The sequence below is a fragment of the Sturnira hondurensis genome, unplaced genomic scaffold, assembly GCF_014824575.4.
Source record: "Sturnira hondurensis isolate 20B ecotype Veracruz unplaced genomic scaffold, ASM1482457v3 Scaffold0009812, whole genome shotgun sequence".
NCBI lineage: Eukaryota > Metazoa > Chordata > Mammalia > Chiroptera > Phyllostomidae > Sturnira > Sturnira hondurensis.
In genome coordinates this window covers 457930-476451 of record NW_028082443.1, presented here as the reverse complement: position 1 = coordinate 476451, position 18522 = coordinate 457930, and the positions used below count along the sequence as shown (strand labels likewise).

The window sequence follows — 18522 nt, the reverse complement described above, 5'->3', positions numbered from 1 at the left end:
GAAGAAAGTGAGAGAGGCCCAGAAGGAGAGGGCTCAGCGTGCGTTTGAGGCTGAAGAACAGGCCGTCGTCTGGACGCCTTCAGACCCTCCTAGACCCTCGTGGCTCCGCAGATCCCGGGAAACGGAGAGCGACCGGCGCGGCCCCGGCTTACCTTGACCCCCCCCCCCCCCCCGCCTCCAGCTCCGGTTCCCACGGCAACCGCCAGGAGCCAGCTGCCCGCAGCTGTCTGCGCGCGCCCCAGCTCGGGCTCCGCGCCAGGACCCGCGGGGGTCTCCGCCGGGGACCTCCAGACCCCACAGAGAATCCGGGGAAGGACAAAGCAGGCAGCCGGCTGCGTGCGGCCACGGCGGCCCCTGCGCCCCGAGGACCTACCGCCTCCGGAACCGCGCGGACTGCGCACGCGGGAGAAGCCGTTAGAAGCCCTAACCGGTGAGTCCCCTCGAGGCTCCCTTTAGGTGAACAGATCTGCTAAGCGACAAGGCGGTGTGTCTTGATGGAAGCCGTTGTAAAAACGACATTTTAAAATGGTTAATGATGGGGAGGCATTTCCCTGTCTGACACTTTCGGGTTTACTGGCGTTATCATTTGGTCTCTCTTTAAACGCACTGCTCCCCTAGCCAGTGGAGCTGCACCCAGTCCCCACGCTGGCATTAGCGCGCGGACACCCCACCTGCGCGGACACCCGCGTCGCAAGCTCGTGCCAGGAGCCCACTGCAAGAAGCAGCAGGAACCCCATTCAAACACTTGCATCCAGTTGGCTCTGGTTCCTACCCGCAACCAAAGCAGACATGTCCGCAGGCAAACCAGGGCCAGCCCGATGTCCGAGGAATGCTGGGGGGGCCCTCGGCGAAGCTGCATGTTTTCTGGCGAGCTCACGGCAATGAGCCCACGAGCTCCGCCAGAAGAAACAATCGCCGCCCGGGGAGGAGTCCCCTTCCCTCCAGCGGGGGGCGCCGGGCGCACTGCGCGCTCAGCTGCCCCGACCACCAGCTCCCAAAGGACGTGCGCGATCCAGCTGCAGTGTGCCCGGCGCCCGGGCCTCTGTGGCAGATCCCCAGCAAAAAAGGACACTCAGTTCAAGCCTTCCTGGAAGCGAAGGGAGAGGCCGGTGGGGTTTGGGGGATACTGCTGGGGGACTGCGTCTTGTTTTAAAGTCAAATGATGGTTCCCATGGCAAAATACTCTTTGGGTCTCAAATGCTCTCCTTGCCCATCTACCCCACTTTCCAACCCCTACTTCCCGCCAGATCTTCCCCGTTGGTATAGAACTGTGATGAGCTAAGGTTTTCATGGTTATAAAGATTCCTTTTTTTAAGGGAGGGGGAAATCTTGCTGAAATGAAAGGTAAAAAGGAAGCCAAATGCTGGGCCGCAGCAGGGGCTGGTGGTCTGGACACCCCTGCACCCTGGCTGCCAGTTGGAACACCTGTGTGAGCAGTGATAGAATGCCCGGGCCTCTATCCCATGCCCAGACTTTCTGAATTAATCCCTCTGGGATACAGTCTAAACGCTGGTGGGGGTGGGGGGATGGTTAAAAAGCTGTCAGGTGACTATATGACCTAAATTTGTCATCCACTCTTCTAATCAATCGGTGACATTCTTCCAGGTGAACTTGGCAATAGCTTAGCCTCTCAAATAGTTGGCTGCTACGGGGCCGGGTATGTGAGCATCACCAATGCCTAGAAGCTGCAAGCTGGGAGTTGGCAGGGGTGGGGCTGTCCCAAGAGGTTAGGGTTGCAGGCCAGGGAGCATCTCTCTCACAACAGGTCCCCTCAGAAAATTCTGATTATAGTCCAGGGCAAGGGGGAAAGAGGTGGGTGCTTTTGCAAGTGAGCAGGATGAAAGACTGGCCACTGGTGGATTGTGGACTTCAGACCTGCTAGTGCTGTCCAGAGTCCTGTGTGTGAATCTCCCACCCACTGAACGCAGACGGGCAGGGTGGGGATCGCTGTGGTCATGCCAGTGAAAGGAGAAGTAACAAGACCACCTAGATCACAGAGCATTCTCCTCAGGCCTGCACGCCTGCAAAGGGGCTTGAACTGCTTCTCAGCTGGAGGGTAAATCCTAAACTTTTAGTTTTCCTGAAAGTTAAGCTGCAGCGTAAGCTCCTCCCTACAGGCACTGGTCCCGACTGGAGGCAAACCGGTGCTGAGAGGTTCCTCCACAGAGAATTCTAAGGTCATCTTATGAATATTCATTATTCTGTGGAGCTGGTAGGAGGCAGAAACTGCAGATAGGTAGGCGTTCCAAATGCCTAAGGTGCTCAAGGAAATTGGGTAAGCCCTTAAAACTCCAGGCGTGAGAGTCAGAACTTGAGCTACACTGGAAAGGGTGAGCTACCCTCCTGGAGCCAGAACCTCACCTGCTGCTGTACAGAGAGCATTCCGGGAAAGACGAAACCCAGGGAAGAAAGCAGATTAGTGATTGGCAGCAGCTGCAGGTCTAGGGGGAGGCTGGCTACAAAGGGGCACCAGGGAATTTGGGGGGGGCAGAACTGTGCTGTAATTGCATGTATCTGTTACGAGTCAGAACTGAGTGCTAACTAGGGTAAATGGCCGTGTAAACCAGACTGGGAGAGGAAGATAGCTCCACGGATACATTCACAGTCCATAAGGAGAAGTTCGCTGGGCAGGAGGAAATGAAGGAGCAAACAAACGCAGAGACAGGAGTTTGTCCCTGGCAGCAATCAACAGCTGGCGCGTCTTGAAGATGATTCACAAAGTCAGGACCACAGGGCTGTTGGAGGTGCAGCAAGATTTCATTGTTTGTTGTAGGTTGCAATGTAAAGTGGTAGAATCTGAGGGGAGGCAACATGATAATACACAGAAAAAGCTATGAAAGTGCTCTACCCAGGAACTTTTCCTAATAAGGTTTTACTTAATAACAATTTTTAAAAATTCCAAGTGCATGAAATGTATACTCTATTGTGTTAGTTATACTACAAAGCTAGAAATGGCTGAAATGTCCAACGTTAGAGGAACAGTTTAAAATTTTCTGGTTTATCAATACAATGGAATATTTTGCATTTATAATAAGAGAAAATGTCACAATAACAAACAATAAAAAACAAACCAGCAAGCCCAGCATGTTTGTAGTCTGCGTGCACGGGGAAGACAAAGTGTGTGTGTGTGCAAGGGGCCACACTGAAGCGATGGATTACAGATCATGGCTAAGTTCTAAAATTCGTTTGCTGTTGTGTATCACCTTTTCAAGCACAAAGAACCCTCAATAAAACCTTCAAGACTGGGAGAAATAAATGTGGAAAATAAAAGAACTTCCAGAAATTATTGTAGTACATTGTCAACTATCGTTTTCTCAGGCCTAGAGACCAGAAAAATCAGGAGAATCACAATGATGTTGAATGACTTAACCCTGCGGGGATTTTCTTTCCCTCTCGTTCTGCGCTGATGTCATCATCCCTGGTGCATTCTTCACTTACAGCAGGCGGTTTAGGGATATCGGCTCATGGACCGACTAACCAGCTAGGCCTTATGGTTGTAGGAAACCTGACTTTATCTCTGAAGAAGCATCAGAAATTTTAATGCAAATAACATCTTTCTTTAATGTTCTATTATGAGGGAAATTAATTTTTACAGCATAGGGAACACACCTTTGGGGTTTTTTCCCTCATTAAAAGATTTACAAGAACATTTTGCCCTGGCTGGTGTGGCTCAGTGGATTGAGCACTAGCCTGTGAACCAAAAGGTTGCTGGTTTGATCCCCAGTCAGGGCACATGCCTGGGTTGTGGGCCAGGTCCCTAGTTGGGGGCATGTGAGAGGCAACTGATTGACATTTCTTTTGCACATGGATGTTTCTCTCCCTTTCTTCCTCCCTTCCCCATCTCTAAAAACAAACAAATAAATAAATAAATAAAATTTCAAAAAAGAATTAAAAGCATTTTAGGTAGGTCACAGCTGTGAAGGGAAAGATGAGTTGTGTGATGGACAAGCTCTGGGGAAACTTTCTTAGAAACTGGGCTAAGGTGGATGTTGAAAAGATGGGAAGGGAGTGGGGAGGAAACGAAAGCAGCGGTTCAGAGGACATGTCTAGTTGCTCTCAGATCAGCTGGCCTTGGTTCCTCAGCCTTGGAAGGTGTGGAAACTCTTGCTCTCTTCCTTCTCCAAAGGCGTGTGGGGCAGAAGATTGCACGCGTGTGTGTGTGCCCCTGCATGTCCACCTTCAGGGCGTTCCTGATTCAGTGAGTCATCTCTAGACACATTCAGTTTTTGCGTCTCTCTGCTTCACACACCTTCCAGGGAGAGAAGTCTGCCTGCCCTCGGAGGGGCCTGTGCTGCCTGCCTCACGGAAGGACAGATGGACAGATGGATGGATGGAGAGCAGGGTACATCAGTTGACATGATGGCAGGGAGGGGGCAGAGAGAGTTCTCCCTGAAGAAGATGCAGTGCGGTTGCCCAGCAAGAGGGCCTGGGTGCTGGGCAGGCCAAAGCCCTAGATGCCCACCACGGAGCTAAGGCCCCATCACGCCAGCCCGGAGCCGGCACCGGGGAGCAGCGAGCTCTGTGGGCATCTGCTGCTGCTGTCATTGTCACGTCACCTCCTGCAAGGCAGCAGGTCTATGCAGCCAGTTGTACGTGACAGTACACCTTGAGATCCCCGCTCAGGGCTCTCCATATAGGTGTCCTGTTATGACCCAAGCAGAAGATAATGTTTGAACAGGCCCCGGGGGACTGAGGAGGAGGTCCTGCAGGAAAAGGCTAGTGGGAGGCTCTTGGCCACCACCGGCCATGTCCTGCAGCCCGGAGAGCCGAGGACATGAACGTGTGCCCCTCCCTCCGAACTCACTGAGGCTCTGAGCCAGCAGCAGGCGGGGGTGACAGGTTGGGGAGGATGCTGCCAGCTCTTTCTACCTCCAGGGCTGTCATTGTCAGGAATTCAAGATTTTCAGGAAATAAAAGGAACTTCTCTTCTAGATGAGGTTAGGGACTCTGGCCCATTTTTGTCTCCACCTGCGGTGCCCCTGTGCTACTGTGGTGCACCTGGGGCAGTTCTGAGGGACAGAGACCTCCTGTTGACATGCACAGGGTGTTTCTGAGAAGAGAAGCATGGGCAACACCGAAGACCTGTGTCCATCATCCATTCTTCTCCCAAATGAAAAATCACAAATAAGCAAAAAGAAGATCATTTTGAGCCCCGCCATCTGTCTGTTCACCTAGATATGAGCACGTTAGTACTCGTACTTTCAGATTCTGATCTTTCTAACCCTCCACCTACTACCACCTGGGCAGTGAGGTTGCTGAAAAGCCCTGGTTGGGGAGGGAGCTCGGGCTCTGCTTCTCTGCTTGTGGGCACTGGGACCAGGGGGAGAGGAGGCTTGGTTCGGGCAATATTTTCCCTGTGTTTCGAGGGGCCACTCACATGACCATTCTCTAAGACATTAGCCTTGTATTCTACGTGCAAGCTTTCCCCTCTCCCAAGACAGCACCTTCCACCTGGCAAAGACCCTTTTTCATCCAAGTCTCACTTTCTAAGCTGTACTGTCAGCTCCTTGAGGTCACATCCTAGGTCTATCTAATCGACCTTGAAATGCTCCCAGCAACCAGGGCACCTTGCCCATCACAGACACCCGTGATGCATGAATGAGACATAGTCAGAGGCTTAGCTCAAACAGAAGTTTAATGCTTTGAAGTGGGGACAAAGAGGACTGGGATCCTATACATGCCTTTGCTAGGCACCAGACAAAGGGAGGCTTGCGATCCTCTCCTTCCTTATAACAAGGCCGATCCACTTGGACCTGTCCTCTTGAATTTAAGAGTGCAGTCTGGATGTCAGTGTTTGCCAGCTTCTTAGTTTCACTCTGAGGTCCTATCAAGGCACCTGCTGTCCTTCCTCCACTTCCTACATGTGCGGTATCACGTGCACTCTCCCCCTTTTCTCTTTCACAAGTGAAAACAGCTGTGTGAAATGTTATTTTCAAATATAATGCAATCGGGCTGAACTTGACATTTGCCTCACGCAGTATTGAAGCTGATGCTTTCATTTTTAGAACAACGTGTCTGAGTAGCAGAGGAAGGTGGGATCAGAAGGCAGGACTAAAATTTCTTCCACAGACTCCATCTTGGTTTTGCTTGCTTACACTCAGAATTTGTGGCTGCTCCGGAATGTACATACCAGTTTAGGGGAGCACCTCTCAATTTTTTTGGCATCATGTTATAAAAATGGGTGCAGAAGTAGATTTGCAATTTTGTCAAGTTGCATTTAAATTTCATTTTTTTCTAGTAGAGTGGAACTTGCAAGTCAATCAAAAATTAGTTAAGAAAGATTTATTTAGTTAAAAGATTTCGATGTGTTTAAAACCTCACTTGGCGATGTTAGCCCAGGGAAAACCTCAGAACCCAGGGCGTACCAGCTCAGGGATGTCCCAACCCACGATCCCAAAACTTTTCTCCAGAAGACTGGGTGGGCTTCAAATCAGTGTGGAAGAGGAGCAAGGATGTCAGCTTTTCATATCCTCAGGTCTTCAGTAGGTCCATGTGACAACAGATGGACCTACTGAATGGGTCCTGAGTTCCTGAATGTACCAAACCATTCCATTCCTCCCCCTTGACAGTCTTATCCTACAGACAGAGGACGGGCTTCTGAGCCTGCCCATGGCATCCTGGGAGCTTTTAGGCTTTAGGCTCTGGATTTCCCAAGAGGAACCTTAAAATGGAACACCCCTCGTGGCAGTAGTGGGTGTGATTTTTGGGACGCTGGGAAGGGATGTGCTGAACTTTTGGACCCACTGCATCCATCCACAGCCAGTGTTTCTTTCCGTCAGTTTTTTTTTTTTTTTTTTTTGGTTTGGTAGTGACAGAAAGTTGACCAAACTGGTTTCCGATTAAATAAATAAATAAATAAATAAATAAATAAATAAATGTCCTGGCTGGATAGCTCAGTTGGTTAGAGCATCATCCTGATATTCCAAGGTTGTGGGTTTGATTCCTGGTCAAGGCACATACAAGAATCAACCAATGAGTGCATAGATGAGTGACACAACAAGTCGATGTTCCTCTCTCTCTCTAAAAAAATAAAATAAAAATAAATAAAGAAAAACATTTTAAAAACTTTAAAAGAAGAAATTCCTTGTCTGATGGCTTCCCATGAGGCTTGATTCAGGGCTCACACATGTGACCAGACCCAATTTTTCCCTCTCAGAGTTTCTCAACTCCACCCTTTCGGGTTGGCTTCTTTCAGGCAGACTGTGCCTTTTGGCCCAATGCTGCTGCCTGTAGCTCCCAGAGCCACCTGCATCCCACTTCCAGTCCCAAGAGGGGTTGTGAGCAATCCCAACCAAACCACACTGAGAATGGGGGGGCTGCTGATGGCTAGAGAGGAGGAGACCCCGTGGGGGGATCATAAAACGAAGATAGAGCGGAGGGACAAGAAAGCCCGGCAGGAGCACAGAGACTTTGGGCAGATGAGCCACTTGCTACGGAGGATGCACTGTCAGCTCCCTCCACCTTGGACTCGTCCACATCAGAGGCTCGGGTGCCGTTGAGGACATGCAACTGATTCTAATATCAGCCAGTGTTCAGTGCAACTCAGAAGACCGATGTCCTTTCCCAGCTGAAATGCTTTGCACGTGTGGATTTGTTACCCATCTCAAAGGTACAGAGATCGTGTGTTGTCCAAGCCACCTGTTCCACTGCCTCGTGCCGGTTTGGGTGAAATGACACTGAGTTTGTCTGGCCTCTGATCATTTCAGCAGATTCCACCCCTAGTTCTGTGTCATTTTTCAGGGATTTGGGAGAAGAGTGGTTGCGTGGAGGAAAAGGGAAACATACACTATAATTATTAAAACAGCAAGATGTTTCTCATCTGTCAAATTGACAAGGATTACAAAAGCAGAGAGATGCCCAAGACTGCTGAGACTTCAGAGAAACGGCCCATCTTGCATTGCGGAGGGAGGGCGAGTGGCGTGACCCTCCTGAAAGACAGTGTGAAAATATAGGAGACGTTTAACAAAGTGTGTGCCCTTTGATCAGGCAAGTCTATTCCTAGAAATATTAAGAAGTAGTCATAAACACATACAGTGTATGGATACTCCTTGAAGTTACACATAATAATGAAAATTTGGAAATAATCTTAATGACTAAAAATCTAAATAACTTAGGTTTTAGCCATATGATGCAGTCATTTAAAATCATGTGTTAGAAAAATTAATTTACTCATATTTTTAAGCCACCTCTTTGGCTCCCATCAAACTAATGATATGGCCACCACATTAGTGGACTCCTTTTCACTTTTAATTGAGTTTTGACAATGTCTACAAGTTTGTGGAGTTTGACTTACATTTTTGTGAGTATTTTGGGATGATTCTTAAGGGTTATGAGGTTTGTAATAGTAATATTACAAAACTGGTCAGGGTGATGGATAATTGTATAAAAAAGCCACTTAATTGTACACTTATAAATGAGTGAGTTATATAACATTTTAATTATTATATCTCAATAAAGCTATTAAATTATATAAAAAAATAAAAACAAATAAAATTATGTTTTAGAATAATATCCTATGTTGGCATGGGAAAATACTCTATTGTTAAGGAGTGCAAAGCAGTTTGATCAAATTTTGTTAAAAAGGTAGATAGAAAAAAAGATACATACAGAAAGGAAATACAGGAAAAAATGCATCAAAATGGTAACAGTGATTGATATGCTGGAAAGGGTAACAGGTAATTTTTCTTTATTTTTTTGGTATGTTTTTCTATTAACACATTTTTAACAGTGAACATGTATTACTTTTGAAATCAGACTTTTTTTTTCCTAGAAAATAAGACAGAACATACCACAAGTCTTCTAATGGCCAAATTAGGGATTGACTTTATTTTCTCCACTGTTTGGTACCCATCCAGTTATTTCTGGGTATCCTCCATGTCTCCCCCTCTCTCCCCAGAGCTCCTGCACATCTCCCCCCACCCCCTCCCCAGAACTCAGCTCCTTCTCTCGCTGCAGCAGCTGGGACAAGGGCTTGCATGTTACTGGGGGTGGGACCCTGCCCTACATCTTCTGAGGGGCAGGCTGATCTTTCCTCACCAGGCGGATCTGAGTTTGTCACCCTCATCCACTTAGCAAGTGTGGGCTGTGGGTGAGGTCTCTCAGGATAAACCCAGGCAACCTGACAGCTCTCTGTCATAGTAGGTACCCAGTAGATGTGTGGATGCATAAATAAAGCACTCAAATCAGCAGAGACGTTTTAGGGCTCTCTGGGGACAAGAAGACGAGAGAGCTGTGGGCCAGCCAGGCCAAGAGCAACTCAGAAGAATTGGCTTTAAGACTCTGCTCAGGCCTCTTAATCGATATTCAAAGCTTACTGGCTCCCACATTTGTATTATGCTAGGTGTCTACCCTTGTGAGGATTTCAGGTCTTTAAAAAATGAAATCATTAGCCCAGCTTATATTTCAGGGCTGTGTTACACTGGTCAGTGGAGCAGGATATTTTACCAAACAGCAAGTGGGACACTTACCTGAATTGGTGGGCCACACCACCCCACAGAGAAGTCCCTTCCTCACCGGCATGGGGCTTATCCTGTGTCTAGACAGCGGGAACAGTTTTCATTGCCCTTTGCCATTGAACTTGCCAGATGTGTCAAAGGCCTAGGCTCACTGACAGAACATAACACACCAGTAAAAAGAAACACGCAGTCCTCGTCCCTCTGCAGAAGGCTTTCTTGACTCGGATTCCACCCCCTGGATGCCAGGCGTGGGGTTCACTGTGCTGTGTCTGTTCCCGTGTTGCTATCTCTGGTCTCTGTTTGATACATAGACAAGGTTGTGCTTGCTCAGGACACAGGGATTTCGGTGGGGAAAACGTGCACCTTGGAAAACCAGACTCCACTGTGCACCAGCCTTGTTACCTTCGCCCGACCTGTCAGCCGTTGGAGCTGTAGCTCTCTCCCTCACCTGAGAAGAGATGGCTCCCGACCCTCCTCACATGGTTGTTTTGAAGCTGGAATGCTAATATAGGTATAGAAATGAGCGTAAGACATGTATGACATTATCTTTTATATGGAATGCAGTAGGTTCCTAAGAAATAAGAGATAGAATTGCATTATGGGGTTATGAAGGTGGGTACAGAGTTAGACTCTCACTGTGTGCACTTGGATGAATCAGCTGCCGCGTGCCTGGTTTTCCTTCCATAAATGGAAAGAATAACAACACTTCACAGAGTTGATATGAAGGTGACATGAAATAATATGCGCAAAGTACTTCTACATGGTACCTAGCACCTATGAAGGGGGTACCCCCTAAAACCGGAACTACCTTCTGGAGGGTGGGCCCCTATAGTATAGGCTTCCCCGGCTAGGTGAGTGTTCTAGGAACACATCTGTATCAGTGCACCAGCTGGTGCAGTTGTGAGATGCTGCGTTCAACTTCAGTGAATTTTGTTTGAAAACTCTTCCAATGTCTTTGCCCATTTCATGAGGGTGGTTTACGAGCACACCTGACTGCACTGCACGCTGAGTGTTCAGCAGCTTTTGACCCAACGCAGCATGCCTCCCGTGTTCCCCTCTCCCTATTCACCTGAACTTGCCCCAGAGACCTTTTTTTCCAGGATGAAGAAAGTCCTCAAAGGGAAATGCATTGCTGATGTGGAAGAGGTGAAACAAAAAATGGCAGAAGCACTAAAACATATCAACATCAACGAGTTCAAAACTGTTTTTGAGCCGCAGGAAAAACATCTTTCTAGATATATTTCATTTGAAGGTGACTGGGATTTAAACATGTAAAAATAAATACACAGTTTTTTAGAAATACATTCCATTTTGGGGGTCCCCCCTTCATAGTAAGCATTCAATAAATGTAAGCTGCTGCTGTAAATGAGAAAGGTCAACATGTCTGTAAAAAATTGCATAATGGGGCCCAAAATCAGAGTGATGGGGACACGGTGGAAATGGGAGCTCTGTAATCGAGCATCTTCTGGGACCAATCCGGGAAGGCTTCACAAAGGGGCTGGACTTGCAGGAGCTCTTTGAATGACAGTTAGAAGATGATAGTTGTCTGTCTGGAGAGGAGAAACTGTATCCAAACTCCTGATAAAATTTGGAAGAAGTTTCACAGGGTGTAGGGTTACCAGATTGATGGGAGGTTGAAAAGCTCTGAAAAAAGAGGCTTGGTAGCCAAAATATCGGCCTGACCACCTCTAGAAAGCTCTAAAATAGAGCAGACTAGGCTCCCAAGGGCCGCTTTCAAAGTCTTGAACTTGACAATTGTGCTTCGGGAGTACCCCTGGCCGTGCCCACAGAAGGTGCTCCCCAGAGTTCAGATGGACGGGAGGCTCAACAGGCAAATGCATATTAATTGGAATTTTGTCTAATAGTGTGGTGGAAGTGAAAGGAGAAAGATGACTGTTGGAAGAGCACAAATTCTGGGATATTCGAGGGCTGGGGGCTCACCACATCTGAGAAGAGTTAAGAAAAAGGCTCTGTTCTAAAAGAGCAGGAACACAGAAATAATATTTAATTCGTCTTTATAAACGGTGTGGTTGATACTGTTTGTGTAAAAAATTTGGTGTCAGAAAGTCTATCAACTTCCAAACACTTATTTAGGATGGCGTAGCATGACCCAAATCGGAGGAATACTCGAGAGTAAATACTGTTAATCACATACGAAGACCATGGGCTCAAGAAACAGCAGGGCCGTCAGGGATCAGTTCTTGTCTGACGTCCTCCCTGTATTAGAGGAGGAAACTGAGGCTGAGAGAACGGGGTAACCCACGCAAAGTCTCTAATCCAAGCATTTCAGGATTCCGCTAGTCTCTTTGTTTCCCGTTTGGATAGGATCAGGAAGAAAATTCCCGTTTTGTTGACAGGCGGCGAGGAGCCATGAGCGAGTCCCCTTTAAGCGCATCCTCTTGGTTCTCCGCTGGCAGGCTTTGATGCGCCCACCGTGCCTTTCCATTGGTCATTTTATGCGGCTCCTCGGCCCCTTCCAAGATTCCCAACCAATCCACTGCTCCCTCTGGCGCTGGGGCGGGCTTTAAGGAATGTACCATGAACACCGTTCGGGGGGGGCGGGACGGGAAGGGCCTGGCGACATCGCCTTTCTTTACCTTTGCCTGTCACGGTGGTATTCCCGCACCGCTTGAGCCCGTAGGTAGCAAGAGCTACTACCTACGGTGGAGAGCCGAGCGGCAGCTCCGGGGTGCACTTAGAGCTGCTACCCCCAAGCTTCGGCCTCGTGGTGGGGCTGGAGGACTGCAGCCCCCTCTCTTCCATGTGTCCGCCCTGCCAGCGGCAGCAAGGCGCACTCGGCTGCGCGCTGGGTGCAGTCGCCCGCGCTGGGGGCTGCGGAGCGCCGGGCGGCGGCCGGGCGGCCGAGGACGCCGCGCCGGGGGACACGGCAGTATGAGGCGCAGGTGAGGACGGACGGCCCCGAGTTTGGGTTTTCGCGGAACGAGGCAGACGCTTGGGGCAGGTGACCCGCGGCTCCTGACTGGTGGCCCCGGCGCTGCGCCCGGGCCGCCCGGGGGCGCGAGGCTGGCAGCAGGGATGGCGCCGCCTTCTGGCGGCTCTTCCAGCCCTTCTTCGGCGAGCGCCCGGCCCCTGCCGTTGACTCCCAGAGGTGGCGGCCTCGTGGGCCCCGAGTCCGGGGAGGTCTCGGCACCTGGTAGGAGTGGAGCGGGGTGCGGATGGCGGGTCTGAGAGACGTTGGGTGCGGGGGCCGGAGGCCGGGGGCGGGTGGGGCCTGCCCGCTGCCCGCTGCCCGCTGCCCGCTGCCCGGCCTCCGGGCGTTGCTGAGTCCTGCCCTGAGAGCCCTGGTCTGCGGTCTGGCGGGGCTGCGTGAGCTCTGTGGTCTGCGTGGTAGGTGACCAGGACAGCACCCTCCGGTCCCATTTCCCGTTCTTTTGTTGTGGTAGTGGCGCACAGGGTGAGGCGACGGCAGCCACAAGCAACGCTATCTAGGAGCCTTCCCTCCTCCTCTCCACCCTAACCGCCTCCGAGGTATGCGCAGCCCCCCGGGAATTCCTGCCGGAACTGTCACGTGGAGGAGTAGCGTACCGAGTCAGAGGCCCCGGGGCCCGTGGGGAGCCGACTCGGGGGCTGCCGAGCTGCCGGGCGCGGGGCAGGGCCCCAGCCTCCCTCTGGGGAGGGAGGGCAGACTGGCCCTCTGTCTCTGCTGTGCCTCTCCGCACAGCCCAAACACGGGAAGTGTTTCCACGAATACAAGCCACGTTCATGACCTTTCACGTTGGTGTTTAACGCAAACGTTAATTATGGTTTGTGCCAGGTGCGTTCATGCAGAGGAATGCAGGTGAATTGTAAACAGCGTCTTTTTTTTTAAAGACTTGTGACTTTTTTTTTTAGTGGCATGTGGATGTAGAGAATGGCATTTAAACAGCAGTACGCCAGTGTGTATTTGGTCCTGTCTGATCAGGTGCGACATAGATGGTCCTTAGGTTGACAGCGTGTCCCCCAGAGCCGAGGAGCTGGGTTTTGTAGAAGGAGAGGCTCCTCACATGGAACGGTCGCTGCCCCCAGGAAGGCTTTGGCCTCTCATTACCTGGGCACACAGGTGCCAGGCCACAGCTGGGGTTACCTACTCCTCTGAGCATGTCTTTAAAGGGCCTTCAGCAGCATCTTAAAAATTCCATGTTCTATTGTCACGTGTACTTGTGTCAGAAGTCCAGCTAGGGTTCTTTTAGCCCTGCACTGAATTCTTCTTGTGCATCAGGGTTTAAAATTTTGAAAACTTTGGTATTGTATTAAATAGCATGAGCTAATTCCAGAATTACAGGGGAAGCATAGTTTGGAGTTCCTCTTGCAAAGGATCTTGAGGAACTTGAACTCAGTTCCTAGCCAGGACTCTTTGTGTTCACAGCACTAACCTTTGAAATGCCTAGGGCGTGATGACTAGATTGTGATTTCCCTCTACCTGGTGTGGTTCCCACCCAGTGAGGCTGTTTCTAAGTGTGAGAGTGAAAATGGGCCCTGGAATAATGTGTGTAAAGTACTCAGGGCAATGCCTAGGGATGGTAGACATTTAGTAGACATGAGTGCATTCTTTTCTTTCCTCTCTGGAGGCCTGTGGGTGATGAAATTGGATGCTGTGGGATTTCACACTCCCTTCTGAAGTGGGGGAGATGGGCAGCCTTCTTCCCACCCCAACCTCTAGCTCTCACTTGGAAAGTTTTATGGTAGGTTATAAATGAAACTCAATCCTCTGGACCCAGAAGTAAAAACCCAATCAGAGAAATTGAGCTCCTCCTCCTGGCTTGCGTGTCTCGTGGTTCCAGAGAGGGTGGTGCTCACCTAGGGCAGGAGGTCTGCCCCGCTCTGCAGGAAGGTGCGTGGTCAGAACTGACCCTGACCTGGGTCTGTTGAATAGTCTCGTGGGTGAGGAATTGGGTGGTTGTTGGTTGGACATGTCCAAGTGGCACCCTAAGTCTTCCCAAATTTCTCCTGCACCGGCGTCTGGGAAGTGGCTCCGGGTGGGGAGGCTGGAGCAGCAGGTGGGATAGTCTCAGGTTCACCAGGCCCTGCCTCTGACCTGGGCCAGTGAGGAGCCCTGTATTATTCCTGTTCTATAGAAGTGGAGGTGACGTGGTTTGCTCTAAGTTGCCAGTGACTTGATGTCTGAGTTGGACTTGAATTGGGTTTTTCTTATCTTACATTTCACTGATACTTTTACAGGAGAAAATAAAACCCTCTTTCTTGAGAATATGAAGGACTAAAGACACCAGGCCATTGTGTTTTTCCGATGACAAGAGAGCTAAGAATAGTTTCCATTTGTATTTCACGCTGGTGGTGTGTGGGAGCTGGGCTACCTTCCTGCATCTAGCCCATTTCTCCCTCACAGCCACATGCAAGGCAGGACTCCTTATTGGTTCTGTTCTGCAGGTGATGAACTAGGGTTTGATGAGAGCCCAGGACAAGGGAGTGACAGAAAGCAGGGCAGGCCCTTAGATCAGGGCTGTCTGAGTCCGAGAGGTGGCCTGCGGACCCCCGTTCACCGGTGGCTGAGGAGGCAAGCAGAGCCTCTGCTACTGTTGTGTTGCCTCCCTGCTGTGAGGGGCTCTTGGTTGTGCTTGGCTCTACTTTTTATTTTTATTAATTTTTTTTTCAATTTACTGATTTTTAGAGGAAGAGAGAGAGAAAATCAACCTGTTGCTCCACCCATCCACGCATTCATTGGTTGATTCTTGCATGTGCCTTGACCAACGATAGAACCTGCAACCTTGGCACATCAGGAAGATGCTATAACCAACTGGGCCAAATGGCCAGAGCTGGGCTTTATTTTTCCCTGAGTTTTGACACCCTGGACTTTTCCTGTGCCAGAAGCATCCCTCTAGCCAAGTGGAGGGTTATTACTTTAGAAACAATAATCATAGCTGAAAAAAATCTGTATCTGGAGACTTGAAGTACTGAATAGGACCAGATAGGGAGGTTTGGGGGGAGACAGTGGAGGTGGGTTGTGGACAGAGGACGTTTGTGCTGTTCTCACCCAGGGGACATATCGAGAAGCCAGGCTTTTTAACTTAAGCTGCAGATTGAAACTGTAAACCTGAGGCATGGCACTTGAGCTAAAATCTGTGTAGCAAGCGAGGCTCTCGGTTTCTTTAGGTGGCAGGCTTGAAAATCTGATTCCTCTTTGGTCTTTAGCTTCACAAAATTGTGGGAATGGTGGAGCTACTGTTTGGAAATTTACCCAAAATCTCTGTGGACTTCCCCTTCCCCTGGACCCTCCTGCCCTTTGGTTCTGCTTTTTGGAATTCAGCGCTAACCCTGTGCCGTTGGGTGGGGGGTGGTAGAGGGCGTCTGGCCCCTGCTTGGGATGATTCACGGACAGGGCAGCACCCGCCTGCCCGCTGCTGCGCAGCCGCTCGCGATCCTCTGTTTTCTCGGCATGGGCTTTAGCTGTCTTATCGGCATTGCCCAGACACTGCGGGGTGGGGAACAGGCCAACTGTCGTCCTAAACCCTGCAGTGTGTGACTTTTTGTCATTGGCAAGTCAGAGAGTCCCACAGAGGAGAAAAAGTCTTGGTAACTTAGAACCACAGCAGGAATGGTGGTGGTAACCGGAGGGAAGGATGGAGAAGCCGGACTGTGCCGTGCCTTGTGCGGTGGGCGCGGAGGGCAGAGCACCTGCTGAGCAGCCAGTTTGCTCCTTGGTGAGGAAGCCGAGGAAGCCTGCGTCCCTCAGCAGCGCCTGCGCTGTGTCTGTCACGTGGAAGGGAGAGCCAGCGTGTGCTGGTGTGTGATTGAAAACAAAAAAAGGAGTCTCTTCACTTCGCTGGGCTTGCCGAGGTCTGTTCATTGTACATCTGGTGAAGGGTCTGGTCTGCTTAGCCCAGCAAGGGGAGGGACAGTGCGGGCACTTGGGTAACTAGTAGCTTTTATTGAGTTTTCCTTGCTGCCTTAGAATAAGGAATAACTACGTGCAAGGCAGAGTGAAACTTTGGTTGGTCCCAGCCTTGTCCTCTCTCCTGCCCGCCTCTTTCCTGTTTTTGATTTGCCCTGCTGTGCAGAGGGGAGATGGAGAGGGGGCAGGACCTCCTCCCAGCACCTGCCTGCAGTCCCTGGTTCCAACAGCAGACCGGTCACACAGGCTGTCCCTGGTCCACAGAAAGCTGGCCAACGAGATCTGGCCAGCACCACCAATGCTGCCTTGTTCTGAGTGAGAATCGTGGGGTTTGTTGGGGGAGAGGAAGGGCAGAGGGGCTTCGTCGGGATGCTGGTGGCCTCAGCAGGGGATTGTCCAGGCAGGCCAGCAGCACACAGACCAGTGAGGCACCCTAGGCCTCCCCTCTGCCCTTTCTCATTTCCTTCCCTTCGCTCTGGGTTTTCTCTCTGGAAGCCTCAGGAGAGATGCATTTAGGTTAAGCAGCATGTCCTTTAAAACTGGGGCAGAGTCGGGAGGTGATTTTGATGCATTTAGAGGAGAGCACAGGTGTGGACTTCCCAGCAGGGCCACTTGGGACATGTGAGGGTCTCAGGACCTCAGGGCTGAGCCCCCACACCTTGGAGGAGGGTGGGTGACAGCTCTCCTCCCAGAGAAGGGGAGGAGGCCTTTCCTCTCCCACCCGGTCTCCTGCAGACCGTGGGACTGTCCCAGCTCAGCCCTGTGGGGGAGGTTTTTATTTTGCATTGTTAGTGTTTTTACCCAAGCTCGTCTGGGATCCTGACCAGAGCTGGGAACAGACTCTTTTACCCAGTTTGGTCATGACTGGTCAGTCACTTATTTACCTGTAGTATCCTAACTAGTGAGATATAGGGAAAAAATCAGTCTGCCTTTAGCGTTTTAAGCCCTTTTAGATAAGTGGTTCCAATGGACAGTGCTACAGTAATAGCTGCCACCCACTGAGTGTTGCCGTAGGCCGCACACGGCGCCAAGTGCTTTGTGTGCGCACCCTGTGTCCAGCCTTCGGGCAGGCATTGCCAAGCTATCCCATGGGAGAGCTCGTCCAGAGAGCAGTAGGCCCTACACCCAGTCAGCTTCAGAGGCTGGATGACTCCGAGTCCTGTGTGTGTAGTCACCTCACTCGAAAGGTGGACTGCAGAGCGAGTGACGGAAGAGGACGTGGGAAGAAACGCGTGAGACCGCACCTCGAGCAGGCCGCACGTGGCGTGCACAGCCTGCCTGAGCAAAGTGGGGCACAAGAGCCTGGGAACGTAGGAGCTTCAGGTTCCACACTGGGGCCTTCTCTGGGCACATTCACTGAGCAGCTGCTGTGCACGGATGAGGCAGGTGCCAGGTGAACGATGATGTTCACCTGTGAAAGGTCACCATGTTGCGGGCCGGGGGTGGGGAGGGGCGCAGACACAAGCATAAAACAGAGTTGCGATGAGGGACTTAAATGGCCAGGGATCCTGAGTATGAAGTGGTAAGAAAGTTTATACTAACTGGCGAAGTAGTTCTTCCTGGTCAGGTTTTGTTAATTTTGCGCATGTGAGATGGAGAATTCCGAGACTTCGCCTAACCCTGTGGCTGTTCTTTCTGGCATGGTTGCATTTTTGCAGACTCCTGTCCGAGGACCAGCCCTGTACCTGGGTGGCAGGAAAAGCTGGGGCCACATCTCCTCCCCAAAGGTGGCCCTGTGCCCTGTCCTCGCTGAGGGCCTGGAGCCCAGCAGGCTGTCCTTGCGGTCCCTGTGTGCCTGGAGGCGGGGGTGGGGGCAGGGGGGTGTGGCGGGGCAGTATGTTGGCAGCTGGAGGAGCCTGCTCCCTGGGGGCCCTTTCCTAGGTGTTTCCACAGGGGTGGGAGTCATCTGGGCACGGAGGTCCTTGCTGAATTGGAACTTTGAGAGTAGTGGTGACCCTGCTACTGCCAAGGCTCTTCTCACTCGGACCTGGAACCGGTGGTGGTCTTGGAGTGGTGTCTGCTGGGCTCCCACTCCTCCTGCTTCCTCGTCTCTGTCATGCGCCGACTTTAGCAGCTGATACATTTTAGCAGCTGATACATTGTGGGAAAGGCCTGGTGGGACTCTAACTGCTGGAGAATCTTAGTCAGAGACAGTCTGTGTATGTTTAATCTCTTAGGAGACCTTGGGTCACTTTGATCAGTCTGCTCAAATAGAAATTA

General features: G+C 50.7%; 1 protein-coding gene across 1 annotated transcript in view; it reads left to right on the top strand.

The window, feature by feature from the left end:
• The first annotated feature begins 12025 nt into the window (after positions 1-12025).
• The window catches only part of MICAL3 (microtubule associated monooxygenase, calponin and LIM domain containing 3), a 131753-nt gene continuing 125256 nt past the window's right edge, over positions 12026-18522 (top strand). Inside the window, exon 1 of the mRNA XM_037058076.1 lies at positions 12026-12358. The gene's annotated coding sequence lies outside the window, so the exon portion shown is untranslated. The remainder of the gene's footprint in view (positions 12359-18522) is intronic.